At 38.8% G+C, this 26,380-nt stretch overlaps 1 long non-coding RNA gene across 3 annotated transcripts in view; it reads right to left on the bottom strand.

Moving 5' to 3' along the window:
* The window catches only part of LOC143723980 (uncharacterized), a 44,700-nt gene extending 21,659 nt beyond the window's left edge, over nucleotides 1-23,041 (bottom strand). For 2 of the 3 annotated variants that reach the window (XR_013197210.1, XR_013197208.1), the window contains exon 1: nucleotides 15,368-15,474. This is a non-coding gene — a long non-coding RNA (uncharacterized LOC143723980). Of the gene's footprint in view, nucleotides 1-15,367; nucleotides 15,475-20,922; nucleotides 20,964-22,745; nucleotides 22,888-22,976 lie in introns of those variants that run through there. The other variant, XR_013197212.1, reaches the window with a different exon arrangement.
* Nucleotides 23,042-26,380: the final 3,339 nt, after the last annotated feature.

Raw genomic sequence — 26,380 nt, 5'->3', positions numbered from 1 at the left:
GCCATGACCAGGGTGGCCGACGCGGTGGACTTTGCCAACAAGGCCAAGAAGCGCTGGGCCGGGCACTTGATGCGGCGGACGGACGAAAGATGGACGCACGAAGTCACCATCTGGTTGTCGATCGACATCAAGCGGCCACGCGGACGCCCTTTAACACGATGGCGCGACTCGCTACGACAAGATCTGGGACACAATTGGATGGGGCTCGACCAGGACCGACAGACCTGGGCAGATCGTTGTGGTCTGCGCTGACCATCTTTGGCCAGCGAAGACAGACCGATTCTGGATTCTGGATATTAAAATTACACCATTCTTCAGTTTCAAATGATCCTTCAGAAATCATTCTAATTCCATGGTCCACTTAAGACCACTAACTCCATTACAGAATTACTAGAGTTTTAGAGGACTGTTAGGTTAGGTGTTGGGGTTCAGTTTAGTAGAATAAGTTGACAAGTTACATTTAGTAGGTAGAATGTCTATTGGGTAAGGGCCATGTAGCTATAAGTAGCCTATATAACAAATATAAAATCAGAAAGATTTATCACATGCACACACCAGTTATGTTTAGACTACTTAATCCTATTGTATTTGTTATTTCCCCAGTTGTAACCTGGTTTCATTGCTGTGATATCTGAGAGGAATTGGATTTATAGGACTGATTAGCTAATCAAATGATCGATCTCCTAACTGGCACTGTATTGTGTTGTAACGTAACGTCGGCGTAACCGCGACCATCAAACGTTGTGGAAACAATATTTTATATTTTTTATTAAGCTGTTGTCTTTACTAAAATTAAAATTAGGCTAATCAAAAGGAAGAGTGCTCTTACAAATCACGAGCCTGGAGCGATTTTACTGCTGATTTTGGCTAACGTGACTCGCTGTTTTTGCTGATGCTGAATCGTCTTTAGCATACAATACAATCATTACAAATGTAACTTTAAGTTAAACGTGTGTTTAAACTACACCTGGGGAAACTCACTTCACCTTCAGAGGCTCAGGGGCAGCTCAGTCTCTCCAGTCGGTTTGCAGGGCCACTGCACCGCAGCAGACTCGCTGTGTGTGTGAGCCAGTCAGCAAGACTGAGCGAACGCCGCTTCTCTGCACGTTTGAATCAGGGACGTAGGCCCATAAGTATTTGAGGGGGAGGGGCTAATAATACATTTAAAATTAAAAATTAAATTGTTCACTTTTGATAAATGTATTGTTTAGTTCACTGTTTTGAGAAGATTGTGGACATAGTGGCGGGTTGTTTTTACAAGTACAGTTTTTGGATCATCAAAGTTAGGGGGGCAGCTAGGGGGGCAAGGCTCTAGAGTGGGGGGGCACCTGCCTGTAATTTATTGAAATGAATTGAATTCAAAGCTGAATTTTTTTAATCATTACTTCAGTATCACATGACCCTTCAGAAATATGAAAACAGTTTGCTGCTTAATATTTTGGAAACTATGATACATTTTTTCATGATTCTTTGATGAATAAATTCAAAAAGAACAGCATTTATTTAAAAACGAAATATTTTGTAACATTACACGTGTTTTAATGTCACCTTTGATATCTTTAATGCATCCTATTCCTTACTGAAAAAAAATCTGACTAACCAACCCATTTTTGAACGGCAGTGTACATTCAGTAGGTTATTATTTATTGCAATATAAACACTGTCAGAGTGATCAACAAGGTATCTCTCTATTTACCAGTCGAAGACGGAGCAACTTTTATGTTTACTCCGTGCATTGTCAAGGTCTTCATCATATTTGTCGTGGACGGCATACCGGTCTTTGCAGCAATTATTTTACCGCAAATACTGCATCGCGCGCTGTTGGCATCGAGCCTGGAGAAATGTTCCCACACTTTTGATCGACTTTTCCACATCTTTAAGGTATTATGTGTGTGTGCTCGCGTCTCATATGAATATGTGCGCGAGAGTTTGTGTGTGTGTGTGCTCGCGTGTCACTGAGTATGTGCGCGAGTTTGTGTGTGTGCTCGAGTCTCATATAAGTATGCGCGTGGAGAGTTTGTGCGTGCGATCGCGCGTCTCATATGAGTATGTGCGCAGAGAGTTCCGCGCGTCTTGTGTGATGTAGAGTTTGCGTGTATGTGCATTTCATATGTATTTCTTTGAGCACTGACGTTGACGAGTTAACTCCTTAGGTATCGAAATCTGGAACCGAACAACATGTCATTTTTCGATACTCGATAGCCTAGCCCTAGTATCGAGGCAATTCGGTCGGTACCTAAAAAGTATCGAACTCGGTACCCAGCCCTAGTGGACACTTAAGTTACACTTAAAAAATGATAAATGTGACTGGATTCATATTTTCATTAGAAGGAAATTTCGAATAAATAATTACATATACATACATTTTCATAAATTAATTCATAAATAAATGATAAAATATATTTTTTTAAAAAGCTGTAATATTGGAAAAGCTGCCCAAAATCTGTATCATTTTACTCTTAAAGGGACAGTTGATGGTCCCCATTGTCTTCCATAGTATTGTTTTCCCCATAATATTGAAGTCAATGGGGCTCATTAACTGTTTGGTTACTGACATTCTTCAAAATATGTTCTTTTGTGTTCAGCAGAAGAAAGAAATTCATACAGGTTTGGAACTTATGATAGGTAAATGATGACAACATTTTCATTTTTGGGTGAACTATCCCTTTAAGAACATTAATGGCAAACACACACCAGCATGCTTACAGTAATTTAAGATATTTTACACCTACGATTTCTGATCAGAATAAGCAAGCACCCACCAAATAAACATCCTACACACAAAAATACACACATACACAGTGATTGAGGGCAGCTCTGAGCTTTGATATGTTAAGTACCCTGAGTAGGTGAAGGTGGGTTTAATGACCCGGTTGATGACCAGGCCAAGACTCGTTTGTTTTCCATCCTCTCCAGCTGACACAAGATCTACACCACAACCCAATCAAAGAGCCTGGCTACAAAAGCTTCCCTCTTTTGTTTTCTTTTCAATTAGACTCAATTAACATCAGCCAAAGGAACAAGAGTGTGCAAGTGAAAGAGAGAGAGAGAGAGAGAGAGAGAGAGAGAGAGAGAGAGAGAGAGAGAGAGAGTTATTCCTCTTTTATTTTTATGCAAGAGTCATAAGCTGTTCCAAACCTTACCCTACCTAGACAGCAACTGAGACATTTTGAATTTTTGAACTAAACTTTTCACTCAAATTATGTTATGCTAATATTATAATAAATATATTAAAATATAAATCACAACTGAAGCACTTTCAATAGTGTTGTTAGACTTTCGGATCCAACTGTACCACGAGTTGGCCAAATGCTGAAGGTGAGGTCACATTACAGAATTTTTACCATTTTTGAATTCATGGGTCTGTTGTCAATATTCAATAGAGTAGCAATGTATAAAGGACAGCTCACATAGAAGTCACTTTCAAACTAAGCAGCTTTCTGTTGGTCAATGCAATGAATTAACATGACCAACTTCAAACCGATGCATAATCTGCATGGGGAAATGTTCCGACCTCAAAAATCCCGATCACGCAGATTGATTCATTTTAAAATGACTGAAAATTTGCTGAACAATGAAAAATGTGTCTGCATCTAGCATGTATCCTTCATGGAGAAGGCAATCCCATAATGCACATTTCATTCAATACCAAAAACTTTTGGATAAAAAAAATAGTACATTTTAAATGTATTATTTTATTCAATATTTGTATGCTAGGCCTATGCGTGTAATATTTATGTAATGTTTTACTCTGTAGTCTGTACAATGTAAGTACAATGTCTATTATGTTTCCACAAATTGAAAAAAAAAATGTATGTACTATTTCACAACATAAGCTTAACAACATGCTAATGACCTACTCTATTAAAATCAATTGTTCACTTAAGTTGCTGTCCGTAACATTTCAAAACAGTCATTTATGAGGTTCCATTTCAGTTAGCATTAGCATTAGCATGATGACTTGGGTGGCAGTTGTCTATGTAGGCAGCAGACAGCAAAGCATCTCACTAGGGTTTGGAACACAGCTACAACTCGAAGATTAAAAACGTGTTTGCACTTCATCATGTGTGTGCATCTTTTTGCATGTGTGCATAACTGGCAGAGATATACTATAGTCCACTTTTTAATTAGAAATGACAATAATAATAGCTTCTACGCCGCACATTATGTCAAGTGTTTTGTTGTGCTGGCTAATGTATCGTACACATAGTTACAGATTGTGCATTTAAAACAAAAGCACCAGAATACTACAGTGCTCAACAACTCTTGGGTTTGAACTTATACGTGTGAAAGGCTCCCAAAAGGCCCAAAAGCTTGTTTATTTTTTTTAAGTAGGACATGATAATTCATGTGAAGAGCCATTGGTTTGGTCCGTGATGCTTGCAGCGCTGTGGACATTTGGCTAAGTTCCCACAGCAACCCATTAGCAGAATTCCAGCAATAAACACAATTCAGGCCAAACGGCAGAAGACGGAACGGCGCTCACTCAATTCCATCCACATCCAAATACATCAGTTAAAAAGATCCTCTTCGGAATGCAAAATAAAATAAGAAAGACGACGTTGTACTGCCAGGACTCGGGAACGGCGACTGTGTCAATGTTGCTTAAGCTACATTAGAGCTCCTTCAATGAGCAATACACCCTTTCTCTCTATGTCACACACACACAGTAGTACACACACACACACACACACAGTGAGAATAACATGATCTCACTGTCTGTCTGGCAACAAAAAGCAGCACTGCACGCACACACACAGACTAATGGGCATTTGATTAGACAGAAGCTCGTGCCTTCCAGTGATCAATAAGAATGATAGAGAGCTAATACGTCTCTGTCTGGGCCGGGCCGCAGTGCTGTTTAATGGCAGAGTCTACAGAGCGTTCACCACGCTGCTCGCGGAACAAGGGCAATTGACCATCTCGTCTATGACAGTGACCTCTCCACTGGTCAGGCATACATCATTAAGAGGTGACAGACACACTCAGTCACAAACACTCAGTCACACACACACACACACAGACGGACATGTATGAGAGGTTATGACACACATTTACAGATGGGAATAAAATAAGCGTGTGTCTGGACTGGGTGGGAACCAGATGAGACAAATGAAGGTTTTGTTGTTAGGGGTGTTGAGCCGTTAGGAGCCTTGGCAAAATTTGGGATGTCCCGAATTATTTTTTTTTTCAGCCTTTTATGACAGACCTTAATATTGACAGGACTCAACTCACATTCCTCAAATGAGCAACACAGCTCAACGTGTGAAACCAAGTCCTAACCGCTTAGCCACAGGTGCAACAGTGATTGTATTGTCAAGGCAATAAATCATCACAAAAATTCTGTTAATTTACTCATCCTCATGTAGATACATACCTGTATGGCTTTCTGTCTTCTGTGGAACACAAGATACTCTGAGGAACGTCTCATTGTTTTTTGTCCATAAAATGGAAGTCAATGGTAACCAAAATTGTATCTTCTTTTGTGTTCTGTAGTATAAAGAAAGTTTGGAAACGTTATGCGGGTGAGTAAATAATGACCGAATTTGTATTTTTGGGTGAAATGTTATTTTAATACCAGGTGTAAGCATCTTGATCTGCACAAAATACAGGTGGAAAACAACAAGGCTCGAAACATTTTGTGATCTAATCACTCAAGCTACATTTGGGACCACGTTACATTTATAGTGTAAATGGACTGTCTAATTATCTGCACTAAAACAAGGGTCTTAAAGTTTGCCTGTTTCATGGGACATTGAAAGATTGGATTTGTAAAATGTAGAAAAGCTCATGCAAATAAAGACTAAAGATGAAACGATATACAAGGTTACACATTATCTCGGTATTCCACTTTAGACATTCTACTAACTATAAGTAACTTTACAACAACATGTCAACTAACTCTCGTTATAGTATTGATAGACTATTAGGTTAGTAGAATATTTGAGATGTACTTGAAAAGTTTCTTATAGTCAGTCAGTAGAATGTCTGTTAAGCATATTAAGCAGAGAGTCTACTAATACTCTAATGACTGGTAGTCGACATGTAGAATGTCTAAAGTGGACTATCAAAATAAAGTGTTGCAGGTGCCAATATAACATGCATCCTTAATACAGACTGCAAAGAACTTCTGCAGTATACAGTGACGGATAACTAACTCTGAATAAAAGCATCTCGTAAATTAATAAACATAAATGAATATGAAACATGGATATCTAAAGTGACTATTTCACTCAAAATGTCAATTTTTTTGTGGAGGTTTTAATTTTCAATGCTTTATCAACACGTAGTGATACTGATGCTTTAAGTGATGTATGAAGACATGAAATCAGAGGCCCTCAACTCGACCCCTCAATCACATGTGGTCACAGGAGACACATTTGAGACGCATGTTATTACCAGGTGTAAAAATAGTGCGTCTCAAATGACCACGTACGTGATCAGACCATCCGACAACAATGATAATACTAGGTGTAAACAAGGTTTTAAATGCTTCCAACGGCATTCTGTACAACACTTACATTTACATGTAGTCTTAATTGTTTTGGCCATTTAAAGTATCAGCACCGGGCAAAAAAGAACATAAAATATAACTTGAATCGTGCCAATTGCCTGAATGCCATGCTGCCAGTCAAATACCTTTACCATGTAGATTTGACAATATCAGTAAAGGCCAATACAATAATGCTTAATTTGTTACCGAATATACTGGTCAAAAGTTTGGAATAATTCAAAAAAAAAAATGTAATGTTTTAATGCTCACCCAGGCTGCATTTATTTGAAAATACAGTAAAAACATGAATATTGTGAAATTACCATTTTTATTATATTACTTTTTAAAATGTGATTTATTCCTGTGATGGCAAAGCTTAATTTTCTGCATCATTACTCCAGTCTTCAGTGTCACATGATCCTTCAGAAATCATTCTAATATGCTGATTTGCTGCTCAAGAAACATTTCTTCTTTAAGTAGTTCTTAAAGTTTTTTTTATTTAGCAAGGACACATTAAATTGACCAGAGGTTACATTAAAGACATTTATAATGTTACAAAAGATGTATATTGAAAAGAAACAATTCAAAAGAACAGCATTTATTTTATATTCATCAAAGTGTCACATGTCTGTCCGGTCTTGTGTTGCACATGGGTGTTTGTTATGTTGAGCCATGTGCTCTCGTCATTGTTGACCCCTCCCACTTGTTATCTGATTATTGGTTGATTTGCTCCACCTGTCCGTCTCGTTACCCTCCTTGTTTGCCTTCCTATTTAGACTTCCTGTGTTTGCTGTCCTGTGCTTGTTCGTTGTATTTGTTACGTTGTGTTTGTGTTTGCGCCTTGCCTTGCCTTGCTCTATGTACTTTTTGGTTTGTTTATTTTATGTTTTATCTTCATTAAACACTTCTTTCGCCTTGCACTGGAATCCACGGAATTATTCCCACACGCACCGACACAAAGAGTTCCAAAAAATGTATCAAGTTTCCACAAAAATATTAAGCAGCAAAAATGATATATTATAACAATTTAAACACTGATAATAATAAGAACCATTATTCATAATTGAGTACCAATATAATTGATATTACTTCAGCACCAAATCAGCATATATTAGAATACATTTTCTATTCATTACATGAGAGTAATGAATCATAAAAGAATCATGAGAGTAATGGCTGCTGAAAATTCACAATATTACTGTTATTAATGTATTTGTAATCAAACAAATCTAGCCTAGTAAGCATAAGAGACTTCTTTCGAAAACATTACAAAATTCAAAACTTTTGACTGGCAGTGAACCTGTGTGCGCTTAGATGGCGAGTAAGGTGAGTGAAAGATGTAGGGCACAGCTGGATATACACAGAGGTACGAAGAGAGAGAAAGAAAGAGAAAATGTGGCAACGGTAAAGCAGTGACACAGAGTGAGACGGCCAGAAAGAGAGAGACACGTAGAGAGAGAGAGAGAGAGGGCGAGGACAGCCAGCTGCAGTGCTGTGATAGGACTCAGGCAGACACCGCGAGAGAAGCAGATATCACCACTGACATTTCGGGCTCCGCTACCCCCAACAGCCCCCTGGGATCACAGCAAGCGCGCCACAGCCATCCCTGTCAATCTCTCTGTGCCTGTCACTCTCCTTTTACTCACTCTCTCTCTTTCTCCCCATTATCTTCCGAGCAGCGTGCGTCCCTTCATCTGGACAGACCGTTGATCCATATCACCCCTTCTGTCCCCATTCCTCACTGGCCCACTGTCACTCGCCAGCGAAAGAGAGATAGTGAGGGGCAAAGAGAGAGAGAGATTGAAAGGAGGAAAGGAAGGACAAGAGGGTCAGAGGGCAGCGAAAGTGAGGAACACAAGGAGAGGGAAGCAAAGGTCGAAGGTACTCTCGCCCCCTAAGTGTAGAGGAGAATGAGGTAGAAAAAAGAAAAAAAAGAAAGGATGAAATAGAGAGGGGATCCAACGTGCCCTCTCTCGCACCCTCCTTCTCCTCGTCGGTTCCCTGCGCTCTGTGTTGCGGTGCTCGCTCTATTGTGCTAGCTTTCAGAAGTGCTCAGTTTGAGTGGCAGGCCGTCACAGATCAGCTCCCCGCTAAAGCATCCTGGCAGGCCGGGGTGACGGGCCAGGAAGGGATCTAAGTGGGTTTATCAGCGCCTCTTAACGCCTCTCCAGCTCCCTGACACAAAAGAGAGGGGTATTAAACATCTAAAGCAAACCAAAAAGCGTGAAAGCTCCTTATAGGGCCTCGGGATTGCGGATGTGCCTAGGATCTATAAAAAAGAAAGAAAAAAAAAGAATAGGAAAAAGAATGACATAAAAATAAAAACAACCGAAAATGTCGTAAATGATACAGAAGGCAAAGGGAGAATTAGGCGGACAATGTTGTCATTTTGGACATTCGCATATTTAAATGAAAAATAAGCAGGGCTGTCGATTTAAAATGTGATTTAAAAGTAAAAGTAAAGCACTAATGCAAAACTAAGACTTGATGCCATAATTCAGATTTTTACATTTTGAGCAATTTAAGACCGAAGTATAACCTAAATGCAAAGCATGTTTTTGTCATTATGAAACACCAACATGCATCACCAAACACACAGGGCCATTCACACAGAACACGTTTTTCCATTCCAATGCGCTACTTTTCCATTGTCTTTCTTTGTAAACACGCGTGACGTGTATAACTGTTGAGAAACACTGCACTCAAGTAAAAATCAGCATCAACATTTAAAAAACGCGTATCCAGACCTTGAGTTTTTCCCATTCCACTGCCCGAGTCTGAACGTGTAACTTCGCCGATTTTCAACCCGCTTTTTATTGTTACAATGTTTGTAGTAGGCTATATCTCTCTAACGTTACTCTTTAAACATTAATATGGCAAATGGAACACTATTAGGTAACAGCTTTATTACCTGTACACGACAGCGTTTTGCTTTGGGGGTTGGGCAGAACTTACAACTTCCGCTAAATCCTTTGAATCCTTGCACCCAGGAACAATATTAGTTGACAGCATTATAAGTAAAAGTTTTTGAAGAAGTGTCACCTACTAAAGCAAGGCAGTAGACTCTGGAGGGGGAGGGGCACAAAGATATATTGACAATCCGTAATATTAAAATGACAAAATCACAGTTACATTATGCTATCGGTAGGAATAAAAATTCATAAGACTCAATTTTATATCTGTAAAACTGAGAAATGTTCTTTATTTGACTAGCAGTTTGTGTCCTCCCATGTTAGCGATCCCCCATCAAAAGCACAAATGGTTTGGCCTTGTTGTCCTGCGAAGCGGATAAATTCAGCTTGTCATGGAAAGGAGCCTCGGCTCGCACTACATAACATGAAGCCTAAATCAGGTTATCAAAAAATAAAAGATTGGAGAGAAAGAGAAAGGGAAAGGGAAAGAAAGCTGCAGAAGGGCAGACTTTGACTTCTGACTAGTTTCTTTGAGGGGAGGAAGAATGGTGAGACTTGCGAGAGAAAAGTGTAACTGTGTAACTTATTACTTACCACTTTACCTCAGTGAAGTAGTCTTGTCAAAAGTAGCCTACCGGTACTTTATACAAAGTAAATCATTAAATTGTGCCAATGTGACGATACCAGTCTTTATGCATTGTTTTACTGAGTATAGAGACTTAATTTAATGCACGCAGATAGACGGCTTCAAACGGCCCAGGTTTACAGCGTTCCTGTTTGTAGCGCTGAGCACTGTAGCCAATAACAGGAAAATCACAAAATATGTTTAGCATATGAGTGTAGCAACAAATCAGAATTCCCGTCCACTCAAAACTGAAAAATATTTGAAGGCTACATTTTAATGTAGCTATTATTTACATTTATATTATTAATGTTAATAATTCACTTATTTAATTTATTTTTTATTGTCTAATAAATTAAATAATAGTACTAATTATAAATAATATAATAGTAAAAATTAGTCTGTTCTACAATTTCTTGCTATATTGTTGCAACTGGTACACTGAATTTAACCTTGTGAAAATAAAAACAAGTTTTGAAAAAAAGCATATATAAAAAGAAAATAAAGCAATCTTGGGTGTTGGGTGTTGTAAGGGGCCCATCCCTTGGTTCTGTGACCGGGGCCAGCGCCGCCGCTCCCACCATGCGCAGCACGCTTTGTGCGTAGGGCACCAAGTGCTGAGGGGGCACCAAAAAGAGCCTAATGAAAAATCAATCATCATACCATATTCATAATAATTATAATGCCGATATTATTTCAGTATAGAAATATTATTAGGCACTTTTTAGGGATGTATATAACAAAACAGGCGGATTTAATTGCTCTAGAAAGTAACGATGGTGCCGCCGCCACCCCTCCCCCCAAACACAACCAACTTCCCAAGCTCAGGGGTCCGTTGGATTGCACGTTAAAAAGTTAAAGTTAAACTAGTTAAAATAAATGTCATCATAAAGGAATTATGCTTAGGGCACCAAAATGGCTAGCAGCGGTACTGACCGGGGCCAAACATTATAGCAGTAGCAGTAGCAGTAGCAGACTGGTGGGAGTGGCCTTGGACGGCCAAATGAATTGTGGGTGTTGAAGTTTAAAAAAAAAAGATTAATTGTATTGCTCTATTTATTTTTATGTATTTATTAATAAAAAAAATATGAATAAAAAATGTGACCCAAAATAAGTAAATAAATAAACAAATGTAAATAGTTTTAAATAGCTTTAACAGTTTCCAAAAGTAGAGTTGATGTTGTGTGTGTGCGCGTGTGTGTGTGTGTGTGTGTGTGTGTGTGTGTGTGTGTGTGTGTGTGTGTGTGTGTGTGTGTGTTTATTGGTGTGCCCTGCTCTAGAGTTGACCCGTATCTAAGTCAGGGGCTGGTGGGGGGTCCAACTCTATGTGTTTTAAAGCAAAAGGTCATGGCGAGGTTTCAGTGTGCCTGCAGGGGCTGTGATGCAGGTAAGAGAAGCACCATCGAGAGAAGACCCACTACATCCTCCTCCACGTCACAGTCTGAAGGAAAGAGAAAGAAAAAAAACGAACAAACTGTTTTGAAAATACTTTTCCATCAGAGATGATAGCAGTTATTGCGTTGATTCCATTGATTCTGTGTCGAATCCGATGTGTTGGTGCTAATGTGGAAATCACATGTTATCTGGCTCATGTCATTCAAAAAGGAAAGTGAGAAATTATATCACAGAAATGGAAAAAAGACCGTTTCAGTCGAAGAACTGGTTCTGTGTTCGAATGAGTGTGTTTTTCTGGCCATATCTCCATGTTACCTTTGACTTTTCTCAGCTTGTGTTGGATGCGTTTCAGAGGCATGGTAATTACATAATTACTGCTGTAATTAGCACTGTGGTTGATTGGGAGAGAGCTCAGGGGAGGCCACTGCAGGTCAACTCAACATGGCTGCATGCCTACACCTGACCGACAGCATTCCCACACAATAACGCTCCTTTTCCTCACACGCTTTTTCTGATAATGGCTGTTTACACCAACACATGGAGGTGGGTTTCGAAGCCATATCAAAACATATGCAAGAGCTCCTCATGTATAATAGCTCAGCCACACTCACTACTAATGCGAAACTCAACAAGCAAAAGAAAGCTCTCTTCCAATAGCTACAAGTGTATGACAGCGAGGTCTTTGATATCAACAGCTCATTAGCAGACCTTCCGTCTGAAATGATACCCTGCAACCTGCCATATATCCTTTGGAAATTATTTAAAAACCCATTTATACATATAATGTGCACACTGGTATTAAAAATGACCTTTGATCCTTATAACCTCTCCAAAAAAGTTTCCAAAATAATCAGGAGAACCGGATGACCTATATTTGTAAAATCTGCAACAAAAACATAATTGTGTGGAATACTGTATCCCACAATACAATGCCCTCGACTTAACCTTACGAATGAACTGGAAGCTACATGAACTACAATTTTTAACACATTTTTCTTGACTTATTTTATCATTTCACACAAAATGGTTTCAAATTGCAAAATAGTAATAAATACATAATTTATGAGTGAGATGATTATCGGATACCAAACTGAATTAAACATGCAACATAATGAGGTCATGTAACAACAGCATTGTTGAATGGAATATACTGTTAAAAAAACAGTAGCCAATACTGTACGCAAAAATCCCAATAGGTATGCATTGTATACTGGCCACCATCACATTCAGAGATATTCGGAGCAAGTCTAGCTCTCACAGTGAGGGCTTTGGCTGCTAGCCAGGTAACAGACTAATTGTGTTTGCCCCCTACACAGCGACAGCCAAGAAAAAGTGCTCCCTAACCCTATTACAATATTGACTAACTGTATACAAAAACACAATTAAATGAATTCTATATACAAACAAACCTCACTCTCTCAAAGGAGGGATCTCTCCTCAGTATTAGGATCACATCTGCAGGATTTCAATGAGGAAAGTGCAGCATTAAAACTACAGACCTCCAGTGAACAGGAAAGCATGGAGTAACAAAGTCATACATTCAAAACTTCCGACTCACAATCTTAAAAATCAAGAATCTTAAATGAGTATTTGCAGCACTGTACATATAATAACCGATTAGATTTACTTGGATACACACTATTTATTGACATCATTTTGTGTGAATTTGCCCGCTCAAGTGCAAGAAGGCACGAAAGAGAGCTCAGTTTAGCATTTGTGCACTGTCTGAGACACTGTCAGGGCTTTCTGGGCACGTGTTTCGGATGTGAGCGTCTTCCTGCACTTAAATATTTCAATTGTCAAGGCTTTAACGTTCGTGAAGATGCAGCGCTGGCCCCTCAATTTTGCATTGTTAGAATTCATAAATATGTTACCAGCCAACTGGCGAGTGTCACCGATTTATATACTCGCCAATGCAGATTTTAACTCACATATAGCGCTTGTCGAGTGTTAATTTTAGGCCCTGTATATAGGGCTTCTGAGTTGGCAATTGCTGGTGTACAGTTTATTAAATCAACAATATAGGTTGTAAAGTCAATATTCGCAAGGCATTTACAACTCATTTTACTTCCATAATGTGAAATGTCACACTTTATATTAGGTGTCCTTAACATAACTTGCAAAACACTTGTGCTGCTATGGGATATGGGTAAGGTTAGGACAGGTTTGGTGGTATGGGTAGGTGTAAGGGGTAACGTAAGGGTCAACGGTGAAATAATAGATGTAATTACAGAAAATAATTACAAATTTAATTGTATGCAGGTATCATGTAAATAATCATTTTAAAAAAGTTTAAATGAAATCGATTAAATCATAAAAAGTAGGTAATTTATATTAGAATGCGAGTTATTTTCAAAATAGAAATTTATTTTTACCCATAATATTTTTGTTATTATGCATGGAACAATCTGCACTGATAATAAAAGCACAATAAAATAATAAATATAGACTATTTTGAGTTTTCACCTCAAAGACATGAATAAAAACACAGCAGCATAATAAAATGGTTAACACATGGAGTGCAATTAATTCAAGGTGATTTTTGACTCAATGGGTTTGTCGCTCTGGGGTGGCGTGTTGTAGGTTTTAGGGGTCTGAATTTAGGTGTGCATGCAAGAGGCAGTTCACCCTTACCGGACCTCGCCATGGGTGACAGTTTCCTTGGAAACCCTTTCCAGTGCAGCAGTGTGGCAGGTTGGGTAGGAGGGGGGCTCAGTGCCACAGTGTGTGCACGTGTGCAAGAAAACACACACACAGACGGGATGAAGGGAGAATCGTCACACACACTAAACACATGTCAATCTGTGCTTCCTCTCTTCCTGTTACCTCAGCATTGGTCTAGTTGAGAATCTCTACAAAAAAAAACTAATTTGCATAAACATGCCACATAAAATTAAAAATCACACCTCTGTGTAAAGTTGTTTCGATGTGTCAAGATTTGATTTATTGGAGCATTCCAATTCATTCAACCATTTGTGTGCTTTTTGTTTCTACCTTTAATTTGTGTTTTACCCTCCCTTCATAAATAACCAAGCGCAGCTGTCCCAAGGAAAAAATAATCCCTCTTCATTGTTTACATTTTTAATCTGACATTGACAGACATACACTGGGGCTCAACATCTAAGAATGTTGGTGAAAATGCATCTATATTTGCATTTTTATTTTTTTATTTAAAAATGAAATTAACAGCAAAACATTTTGAATGAAAAGTTAATTTCTCAGTTTTTTGAATTTGTATGTCCAGTTTTTGCTTCGATGACAGAAGCACTTGAGCTGCATGAACTCCACAAGTTTGTGTAAAGCCTGATGATCATTGTGGCAAACAGGACGAGGCCGAGGGACGTGGGAGAACGCCGCGAGGCCGGTGGCGTGATTGATAATGAGCGACACCTGCACGCTGCACCGGTCTCGTATCTCTCATGGAGGAGCGGAAGCATAAAAGGAGGAGCGACGACGGTGAAGGACGAGAGAGGCCAGGCCTGGATTTATGTTGTGTTTTGTTATATGTGACAGCAGTTCTCCGTGAGCGTCGTGCAGGTGTAGCTCATTATCAATCACGCCACCGGACTCGCGCCGTTCTCCCACGGCCCTTGGCCTGCTCGACACAATCAGGTTTTTAATAATCCAAAAAGAGTCTTGTGCTTCAGTATAAGGATGAGCATCTCACCTGATCAGTACAAAGTTAACATGATTCATGTTATAAAATTTGATTATTTGATTAGTAGGCCTAACAGAAATACTTCAGAATCTTAAATAATCCTTCTTTATTTTATATCAAATGTTTCTTTTATCATTAAAAAAAAATCTAAAATAAAAAGATATATGCATTTATATAAATAAATATAGAACAAACTCGCACAAAAAGACTTTTGGACCAATGTATAAACAGGTTATCTTTATATCTTTCTTAGAAATCATGCAGATACCATTTACTATGATACTGACCTCGCTCTCTTTCTCCAGATCAAACACACATGTTCATACTCCTCCTCTCATGCACGCTATAGACGAGAAGAGTCAGATCTCTATGCTCAGGAGAGACACCCGGAGAACGAGAGCTGGGAAAGAGGAAGCGCTATGTCAGCAGTTTGAGGTAGCTGGGCGTTGTGCGATAGCTCATCAATAGAGTCTGCTCTGCATACTAAAGCAGCCTCCAGGCATAAAGAGCCACTGTCCAACTTTCCAGCACATCCACTGCTAAAATATTCAGTGCCCTTGCCATAAAATCAAGTGAATGGCTGTAGACAATTATACAAATACATTATATATATATATACATATATATATATATATATATGGTGTTAGAGATATACATTTAAATATATATATTACACATACATACATACAAACATACATACAAACACATTTTTTTGTATATTAATAGTCTACAACTAAACAACTACAAAAATTATTTGGTCACACTTCATAATAACTTTGTGATAGGTATTACATTTCACATTTATACATTTGCCCGATTCAATCTATAAATTTGTGTGCATTCCCTGGGAATCAAAACTTGGATTTTATTGTTAGCATCATGTCCATGCAGAACTACAGAACTATTAATTTAATAATGTTGGCAAATGCACATGCAAACTCTTAAAATGTATTTCCATACAGTATATTGCATTTTATTATATAATGCTTGTGTTACATTTTTTTATTGTATGTTAAAGACACTGTGAAATCTAAAATAGCAGATAACTGAAATTTTTGTTTCATTGCTTCTGTCAGTTTTTCGATACAAATTTGGAGGCACAATCTCACCTTATTACTGCTAGTTCAGAGATGGGCTGCTCTCGTCCCAAGCACGAATTCCCACCCAGTCTGGTGAGACATTCAGTAGAGCAATTGCATTTACAATCAAATTGCAAATACGTTTCAACTTACGTTTCAAATACGTTTTTCATTTTCAAAATAAATACTATCCAACTGTGAAAGACGTGCGTCTAGACACGTCTTTAGATGCTTTGTTTCCAGTCAACACTTAGAGAAACTTGTTCATGCTTTCATCACCAGCAGGGTGGATTATTGTAATGGACTCCTCACTGGCCTTCCCAAAAAGACATAAGACAGTTAAAGCTCATACAGAACGCTGCTGCCAGGATTCTGAGCAGAACCAGAAAATATGAACATATCACACCGGTCCTTAGGTCTTTACACTGGCTCCTAGTTACATTTAGGATTGATTTGAAAATAATATTACTGGTATATAAATTACTCAATGGCCTAGGACCTCAATAAATTGCAGATATGCTAACCAAATATAAACCCAACAGATCACTCAGATCATTAGGATCACACCCAGTGGAAATACCAAGGGTTCACTCTAAGCAAGGTGAGTCTGCTTATGCCAGCCGCAGCTGGAACCAGCTTCCAGAAGAGATCAGATGTGCTCCAACAGTAGTCAAATTCAAATCCAGACTCAAAACACATCTGTTTAGCTGTGCATTTACTGAATGAGCACTGTGCCACTGTTCATCTGACTGTATGCATTGTATTTTATTTCCTTTTTATTTTAACTGTTTTAATTATTTTTATTATTTTTATTCCTTCTATGTAAAGCACTTCGAATTACCATTGTGTATGAATTGTGCTATAGAAATGAACTTGTATTGCTTTGCTTTGCCTTGCCTTGCCTAGGCAATGTTAACAGAGAACAACAATCGAAGTGCTGGAGTGTTTGCATACACCTTTAAAGATGAGCGGATTCAATTTATTCAAGTGAATCAGCTTGTTTGGATGGCTCATAAAAGAACCATATTAAAAAAAAAAGATTCACCTTTTAGAGTCCCAAGGCCTGTCCCAATCCACTTTTCTTTTCTTTGCTTTTTTTACATAGAACAGGCCATCCATTTGTAAATTTAATGTGTCTTGCTTCCAGTGTCATCCGCTTCCAGTTATTTTCAGCTGTACAAAACAGCTTGTTATGCTGCTTGATATTTCAAACTTGTATTTATTACCATAGCATTTTAATGTATTGCCTTAATTATAAACACACTGGTTTGTAGCGAAACAGTTTTACCATTTACTGCACTTTTTCTGCCTTCACGTGCTATCGGAATTAATGTAAATACGAGTTAGAAAATAAGACATGAACATCCCTCTCAAGTTGTCTTTACTACTGGGAAACTCACATAATTTTTGTATCCGAATTTTCGAGTCGTGCGGGCCATAAACTTTAAACATGACAGAGGGGAGAACTGCTGTGATGCAGAACAAACTATTCTTTGTTAGTTTCTTTCCACAGCTACATTGCCTTGTTTTGTCATTAATATGGGATATTTAGATATAAATAACCATTTGAAGCATATTGTGTTTTACACACAGTGAAAACAACCTGTATTTGACCGAAAGTCCAGAAACTATCCAGATAGCGCTGTGATTGTTTATATGGTTGTTAAAGGGATAGTTCACACAAAAATTTAAATTCTGTCATTTACCCGCCATCGTGTTGTTACAAACTCGTAAGACTTTCGTTCATCTTCGGAACACAAATAAAGATATTTTTTATAAAATCTGAGCCACTTCTCCATTGACAGCTTGGCAACTACGACTTTGACACTTCAAAAAGTTCATAAAGAGATCGATATAAATTCCATATAAATCCATATAAATTGAGCGGTTACCAACCTGGATGACGAGACGGCAGCCATAGAGCACCAGAATGCCCACCACACACCGGCTTATTGGTGGAGAGGAGACAGTGATGAAGCCAGGATGCCAGAGTTACACCCCTACTCGTTTTGAAAGACATCCTGGGATTTTTTGTGACAAAAGTCAGAGAGTCAGGACCTCGGTTTAACGTCTCATCCGAAAGATGGCGCTTTTTGACAGTACAGTGTCTCCGTCACTATACTGGAGTGTTAGGACCCACACAGACCACAGGGTGAGCATCCCCTGCTGCACTAACTAACACCTCTTCCAGCAGCAACCTAGTTGTCCCAGGAGGTCTCCCATCCAGGTACTAACCAGGCTCAACCCTGCTTAGCTTCAGTGGGCAACCAGTCTTAGGCTACAGGGTGATATGGCTGCTGGCATCTTTATATGATGAACAAATTAAATTTAGGGTTTTATTTTTGTAACCTGCTTGACCCAAGAATGAACCTCATTGGTTTTTGTGAGTTCAACCATTCAAAAACTGTTTTTGCGCCAGAAAAATATGGTTCTCATAGTATAATAAATAATATTAAAGTATGGTTACATATCTGAAACTATTTAAGGAAAAAGTTAGCTACTTTTTTAGTAACTTAGTTATGTCATTACAAGTAGCTTCCCCAACACTTGACTGTTTCCACAATGTCATTTTTGTCAGTCCTGTGTGATTAAATGTGGGGTTAAAGGTCAAATGGAAGCATAAGGTTAGTGGCATGCAAATACAGGGCACAAAATATCCACAGCAGACACACTCCCGCATCCACACACACCCTGTCTAGCCACATCAATCTTCAAGCTGGAGCTAAATCAAATCCAGTGGCTTTCCTTTGACCCTTTCAAAGGTTTTTCATTTTCATTGCCATAGAGACCAAATCATATCGACCAACTGGGAGAGTTCAAGCTAACTAAGTGAAATCCATGTGTGTGCGGTATGAGAGTGTGTGTGTGTTTGTGTGTGTCAGTGTCTCGCTGATTTTATCTTCCTTCAGTTTCATTCGCTCCCTATTCTCTGTCCCGAAGGTATATCAGCGAGAAGACTGTAGAGTAAATTGTCCCAAATTGAGTTCCCTCTCCTCGCCAGAGACAGGCCACATCTCTGGCATTTAGAGGCGGCAAAAAAAAAAACAAGGGAAAAACAATCTTGGCGCAGTCAGGCTCTTAACAATTTTCTCTAATTTCCATCCCTCTCTCTCTCCCTCACCATAGAGTTGCTTTCTAACCGATTCTCCATTGCTTGTCCCTCTCTATCCTTTTTCTTCCATCGTATTTCTCTCCTCCAGCTCCCTTTGTCTACCACGCCATCTATCTTCCCCCTCCCCTTGCTTCCTCTCTCTCCTTCAGCTTGCGTTTTCTCTCTCGCTCTCCTCTCTGACACACTACCCATCACAGCGGACCCCCAGGCGCTAGAGTCCCGCTCTGACAATAATCACACAGTAAGTTTATAATGCTGCCAGGCCCGAGCCTAGCGCAGTGCACACTGTTCCCTGGGCTCTCCTACACCCCATTACGCTCAGTGGGAGCCGAGCTCGGGCTAGCCGAGACCTGCGCTGATGGATAGCGGCAGGGAGAGCTCTAGCACACTCCCCCATGCTGTGTATGGGGTCCGAGTCTGGTCACATGTGTCCGCAATGCTAACACTAGTGGACCAAACTAAGGCTGTCTCCATTCAACCTGTACTAATGCCATTTAGCTCCCGCTGTCTGGTTGAAAAATCATCGTAAATTCGTACATGCTTTATTTTCCTCTATTGTGAACGAACTCACAGCAAACTGAAAAACACTTTCATTTGACAGCGAAGACGACTGATAAACCCCACTGTGAGAGTCATTCTAATAGCATAGGCTTGCTTTCAAAGTGTTTTTGCTCAAATGTCAACTTCAATGACATGCCTGTCATCCTCAGAGTATATTATACTATTTCAGCGTGACTGACTCCAGTATTTCCCAGCGATGACTGACTAAAGTACCTCAGAAATGACTGTAAAAGTATCTCCCACAGATGACAGTATACCTCCCAGAAATGGCTGTAACAGTAGGCTGTCTCACAGAGATGACTGACTAAAATAGACTTGTAAGTATACTGAGGACTACAGTAGGAGTGGGGTAAGATGTGTCAGGGGGTAAACTGTACTGGCCCCTTAATCTAGAAAACTGTGCAATTGTATTGTCAATGACCATATATGCATGCATAGGCACACAAAATTCAGCTGCCTATGATTGAGAGACGCAAATGATAAGAGTGGGGAGAGTTTATTAATGCATTTCTTTAAAGTCCCATGTGGTAAAAATCACTTTCTATGTGGTGTTTTTAATGTGCTTTAAGACAAAAAATGTGTAAATTCATAAGTCAGCACCAATACTGAGTATCTTCTCCTTAAAACTGCAGTGAACCAAAGACAGTATCAAAAACGCGGTTTGAAATCGCTGGTGTTTCTGACGTCACAAACTACCTTGTAACCAATCACGTAAATGTGTGATCATCAACGAGTGGATCTCTGAGCTGGTATGAGTGAGTGGAGGTGGGACTTATTTGCATATTCATAGAACCACATACTAAATGAGGCAAGGGTGTTGAGTTACATTCAAGCTATTTTAAGGCATGAAGGAATTTTTAAAGGGAAAAAACGCTTAAATATGTTATTTTGGGGATCAAAGATGAGTTTTAAGGGATACAATTACTGACTACAGGGGGAAGCTAAATAAATCAACATTACATCTATCAATTAAAATCCATTTGCATTTCTTTTTGCCTAGAGTGTAGAAAAAGTGGTACCCCACACTCACAAATAAGCAAAGTGGTGGTAATATAGTTCAATGATGGTAATAGTAATACATACTGCTTACCATTTTCATATTCAATGCTATCTGCATGACACTCAAAGAAACTGCAAAAAAGATTACAAAAGACAGTATAAAGAAAAAAGACTATGTGTCTAAAAAGCATTGTATTGTTTGGTTAGTGTAGTAAAGTACCTCAAAAAGAACATATTAATAACTATAATATCCTTCATGATGGATGGATGGATGGATGGATGGATGGATGGACCAATACTATACCAAAAATAATCTATCATGTCACAAATCAAACAAGTCATCTTTAAGAATATGAGAATCATAAGCAACGATAGGGTAGCCAATAGCCATCCACCACAGGCCAATATGAATCCAGTGCAAGCTGTGTTGCCACAGATCTCTCGGCGCTAATGAAAACAGTTTGGGGAAGTAATCTGATTCATGGTCAGCAATTAAATGTAGAAGAGGACTGTCACTATCAATTACACACGCCTTCAGTCTCTGCATCTCGGTCAGGATCAGCCCCTCAGACTGCCATCAAAACACTGATCATCTCCATCAGCTCCTGCACGACACACACGCTAATCATATCTGGGTTTAATGTGATAATCATATTTGAGCCTGAACGTTCTCGTAAATGGGCGTATCAGTGTAACGCAATGCAAATGCACCCACAACATTAATTAAGGAGTGTTTCGTTAGTTGTTATTGTAGCCATGAAAATTACTCCATATTCACGCGGTCTAGCAGCCATCTCTAGCAATAAATCAAACGTTAGTGTATTTAGATTATTACATTTAGACGAAGCGAACTTTGAGATTATGCAGGATGATGTTAGTTGTGTCCAGGAATGAATTAGGTCCGCATCACTAACACAGAGGTACTGTTGCAATGCCCATAATTTCATGGTACTTTGATATATACCATTGTATATCTATGATTGCCATATTTATATGAGTCATTTGCTGAAATGGGTGCCTTTATATTTTGGATAGGTGATTTTATCGTAATGATACAAAAATCTTTGTAAGCGCTAATAAATTGCCATTTCAATAAAGTAAAATAAAAACACTCCCCATCTAAAAAAAAAAACATGCAAACACCCTTACAAAAAAGTGGTGGTAATTTGGTACAATTGATAACAGTAATACATGCAAAGCCTGACCTATGTCATGTCCAGATCTCATTTCCAACCTTCCTTTTTTCCTATCTCTCTTGACTTTTCTGAGTTGTACAAAGGCAAAAGCGAGTATACTACCTGGTTTCAGTATGTATCTCAGCAGAATGAACAAACTCAGTAATTGAATTGTACATAAACAATTGAATCCATTATTCAAATTAACTGGTCTAGGAAAGTTCTAAGAAAACACAGTCTGTACACCAGGAAAAGTCTATTGGAAAAACAAACCAATACCTGGCTCACAGACAATGCTACAAATTCTACCCAAAAATGCTATTTTGTTACTTTACACCTAAGCCAATAATTGGTCTTAAATGCAGCATCCTGAAATGCCGCCTGTTAATTGAATACTATATAAAGTAAGCCAGGCAGTGTTAATGCTTCAGCTAGCCTCTGGTTCAGAGACCAACAGGGATCAGGTTGTGATGAATAATTCTAACCCAGCACAGCTGAACTCTGCGTGTGTGTGCGAGTGTTTCATACCACACAGGTATTTTACACTCCTGACATGTCTATCAAGCTGCTGCCAGGAGCTACTCCTGCTGTCAGATCTAAAAGATGACAGGAGAGAAGGAATGTGCGAGAAAAAAACAACAAAATAAACAAAGACATCAGAACTCGCGAAGGGAAGCTCTATGGTGCGGTCCCTGTCTCTTCTGTTTTTTGAGAGTGTGGCTGTTGGTGTATAACTCACATGTTAGTTCGCCGCATCTTGTTCCCCCACAGAAACCATAATCATAAACTATGTGGAACACATGTCCCCTCGGGGACATACAGACACAAACGGTAATGCCACGGCCTGTGCGACGGGGCTGCTCTGTGGACTCCAGTGCACACTGTAATAAATACATACACATCCTGTAAACATTCACACACAGGCAGAACTAATGCCTCTCTTACTGCTGCTGAGGTGCTGTGGACCTACAATCTGGAGGTGCTGTTTTTGTTTTAAACAGGAATAGGATGTCTGTGTGATAAAGAATAGAAGACAAACATGAGGTTAGCGAAAAAAGGTTACAGAGTATCAGATGCAGCAACTAACTCAAAGTAGTAACGGTAACCAACTTAACTAGATTTCCCATAGCATATTTTGCAACATGTTCGGGTCATTAAAGCTAGGATAGGCATTTTTTTTTAATAAAAACTTTTTGTTATACTGGTTTAAACGCTCTTCACATCCTGATAGCAATCAATAATAGAAGTGGTCTAAATATTAAAACATGTACATATATCTTCTGTAGAAGTCTCAGGATCAAAAAATGTTCGTCCAATCATTGCATTCGATCCGAAAGAAATGATACGATACCTGCCTGTCAATGTATGCATTCCCATACATCCGCATACCCTGCTCGCGCAGACATCACATGTCATCAGCGCAATTCATTCTAAGCAGAGTCAGAGACACCGCACTGACAGCAGCCACCTTTTACAGTTCCTCCTGAACCAAAACAATGAGCGTATGCTGCGTTCACACCATGTAATAACCCTTATTATGAGATGGCAGCCCATGGCATTCTGCCCGGAAGTGTTCATGTTCTCAGACTCAGATTTTTGCGTTTCTATTTCAACACTATCAATGCCGAAATAAATCTGCAGCAGTCAGGTGGTACAAGAGCCCTGTTGTTTACGTTCATTATTATTGTAATGTTATGTGCTTTGAAACATGAGGTAATTTAATTCAACAACGTTTCTCGTGACGCTTTGCAGACTCCGCGGTGTTCGTTCAAGTGTTTTAAAGGAGGCGTGGCTTTGGAGATTGCTTTGAAGGGAGGGTTACGATCTCATGCTTTCAAAGCTAGCTTGCTATTGCTATCCTACCTAAATTGCCTACCCTATACCTTTAATAAAATGGATTTTCATTTCATCAATAACTCATTTATGTTGCATTAGAAGTCTGTTTGATTCATTTTAGTGAATGTGTTTGTGAAAAAATGTTCGGACATTTTGATTTATTTGATTCTTTTTGTAGCAAAATTATTTGGGCCCAGTTTATACTAAATAATACTCTCATTACTTTATACTTATAAATGTGGTTTCTCGGACAGAGATTAAGCCTATTTCTAGATTTAAATGGCCTTTTAAACCAGATTATATAGACATAGTCTAGTCCAGAGTTTAATAAGCTGATTTCCTGGAGGAAGACTAGACCTACTCAAGAAATAAATTGTGGAACAGGAGGCAGTTTAATGTTGTGATTAAAGAAGACACATAGATAACTTGGACTATGTCAGTGAAGATCAATATATATAGACGTATACATACAGTACACATACGTGTATGCGACTGTGTGTGCATGCGTGCGTGTGCGTGTATGTTTATGTATGTGTCGGTGTCCTATAAAACACTAAATTAATCTGAAGTTAAACCTGATAGGTTTAATTTAGCCTCAATTTATTCCTGGATTAGCTCTAGTCTTCCTCCAGGAAATCATTGTCATCTGGTATGTTCTCCAAAGGTTACTGACTCTCAATTATACATCTGTCAGTAATTCATCCAACTGGTTAGTATCTTTATTTGCAGTTCCTCCACCAGTCTTAAACCTCTCTCTTCAAGCGTCAGCAGCCATTTTTTGTGGTTTATTTTTACATTCTTCCATAGCACCTGTATTGAATAACTACGGTAATGTCAACCCACGGATTCCACAAAACAGTAAGGTAATAAAGCTGATGATTCATTCTTACCTTAAGTTGTTGTATTTTTCTTGTAGATGTGTCCATTTGCATTAAATTAACTACAAATAGATTTCCATGCATTTCTTTTCTTTGATTCCACAGCTGATGTGTGCAGTTTTTCTTTGCTATTTGCTTAAAAAGATTTTTTCTTTTGTTCAGTAAAGTTTTTTTGATTGCAGTCTTTTTTTTCTGCTGCCATTGTTTTACTTTGATTTGATTCTTAGTTGCATACAATTTTAAGCTTTTCTTGGTTTATTCCGTGATTTATAGGCAACCTCAGTCATGCTAATTCAGATTAGATCAGTTGGTTTAAAATTAATCTTGTTTATTTTAGTTTAGGACTCTATAGTCCAGATGCAAGTAATCTGTACTTAATCTGTGTTTCAGAAAGCCATTTTTTAAGCCACGATTAACTATTCTAGGCCTACTCCAGTCTTTATTTAACCCTGTACAGGAAACCACCCAACATAGTCTTTTTAACTATATGTACTTGCATTAAAAGATTAATTGTTTGATACAGTGTACTTTTTGTGCTCATACTGTATTGCAAAACACTTTTGCCACCACTGAGGTGGAATACAGATAAGGTTAGGGACAGGTTTTGTGGGATGGTGAGGTTTAAGGGTGGGTTAACCAGCAAGTAGCACATTGAATTAAATCTGAAAGTGTAAAATACGAAGAAAATACTATTTCAGTCTTTGTAGTGTACACATAAAGTGCATTGTTTAAAATTTTAGTTTAAGACACTTACATGTATCTGTGTATCATTAAATCTTCCTGCTAGTTTCATAGCTTAAAACGTCCTCCTCATTATAAACAGAGCATTTATTTAATCAAACTCCATAAATAGCTGTGGGATCTGAGGCCCTGTTTACACCTGGTATTAAGATGCTTTTTAGTTGAACAGATCACGAGTAGATGAGGGAGACGCATATCCATTTCTCTTTTGCTCACTTTCAACCACTTCTGTCCTGATTTCTTCGAGTGGAGGGTCTATGCGCGGATAAATGTATGGGCTTTTTCAGGTCTTTCAATCTAATGGGCGAAATGAGTTCACGCAAGATATGAATGTGACCAGAGACGACGGAAAACCACACAGACCATCAGCTTTCGTTTCTGCTCTGATAGCCACAAAAGCAGGCCGAAAGCGGTGAGTGCATGTTAAAAATCAGGAATGGTGAGAGAACATTGTGCTTGGTACATTTTTTGTCTTCAAACCAAACTTTAAATCCCACCTGACTAGCACACTTCCATAATGTTTACGCATTAAGTCTTTTGAGGCTGTTCGAATGCATTTGCCCACTACGAAAGTAATCCGGTCGAATGCGTTTTAAACTACCTCTGAAAGTGGTCGAAAGTGGACAAACTCAAAGCGTTTTAGAACATGTTTACGTCTGTATTTAGCATTGTCCACTTGTGATCCGATCAACCAAAATGCATCTTAATACCAGGTGTAAACAGGGTCTGTGATGTCATAGGGACAAATACATTTGCATATGACAGCCCCGCCCATGGTTGACACCTGTCAATACCAGCATCATGTGAATAGCAAATAGATTATAAATCACTGATGCGGTCTACACACTGATAAAAATTATTTTATGTGATGAAGCAAATACTACAGAAAAAAACAATGTTATTTCTACATGAAAAAGTT

The sequence above is a fragment of the Siphateles boraxobius genome, unplaced genomic scaffold (assembly GCF_051911475.1).
Source record: "Siphateles boraxobius isolate OS27281-9 unplaced genomic scaffold, OSU_SipBor_1 12, whole genome shotgun sequence".
Taxonomy (NCBI): Eukaryota; Metazoa; Chordata; class Actinopteri; order Cypriniformes; family Leuciscidae; genus Siphateles; species Siphateles boraxobius.
This window is presented reverse-complemented; position numbering and strand designations above follow the sequence as displayed.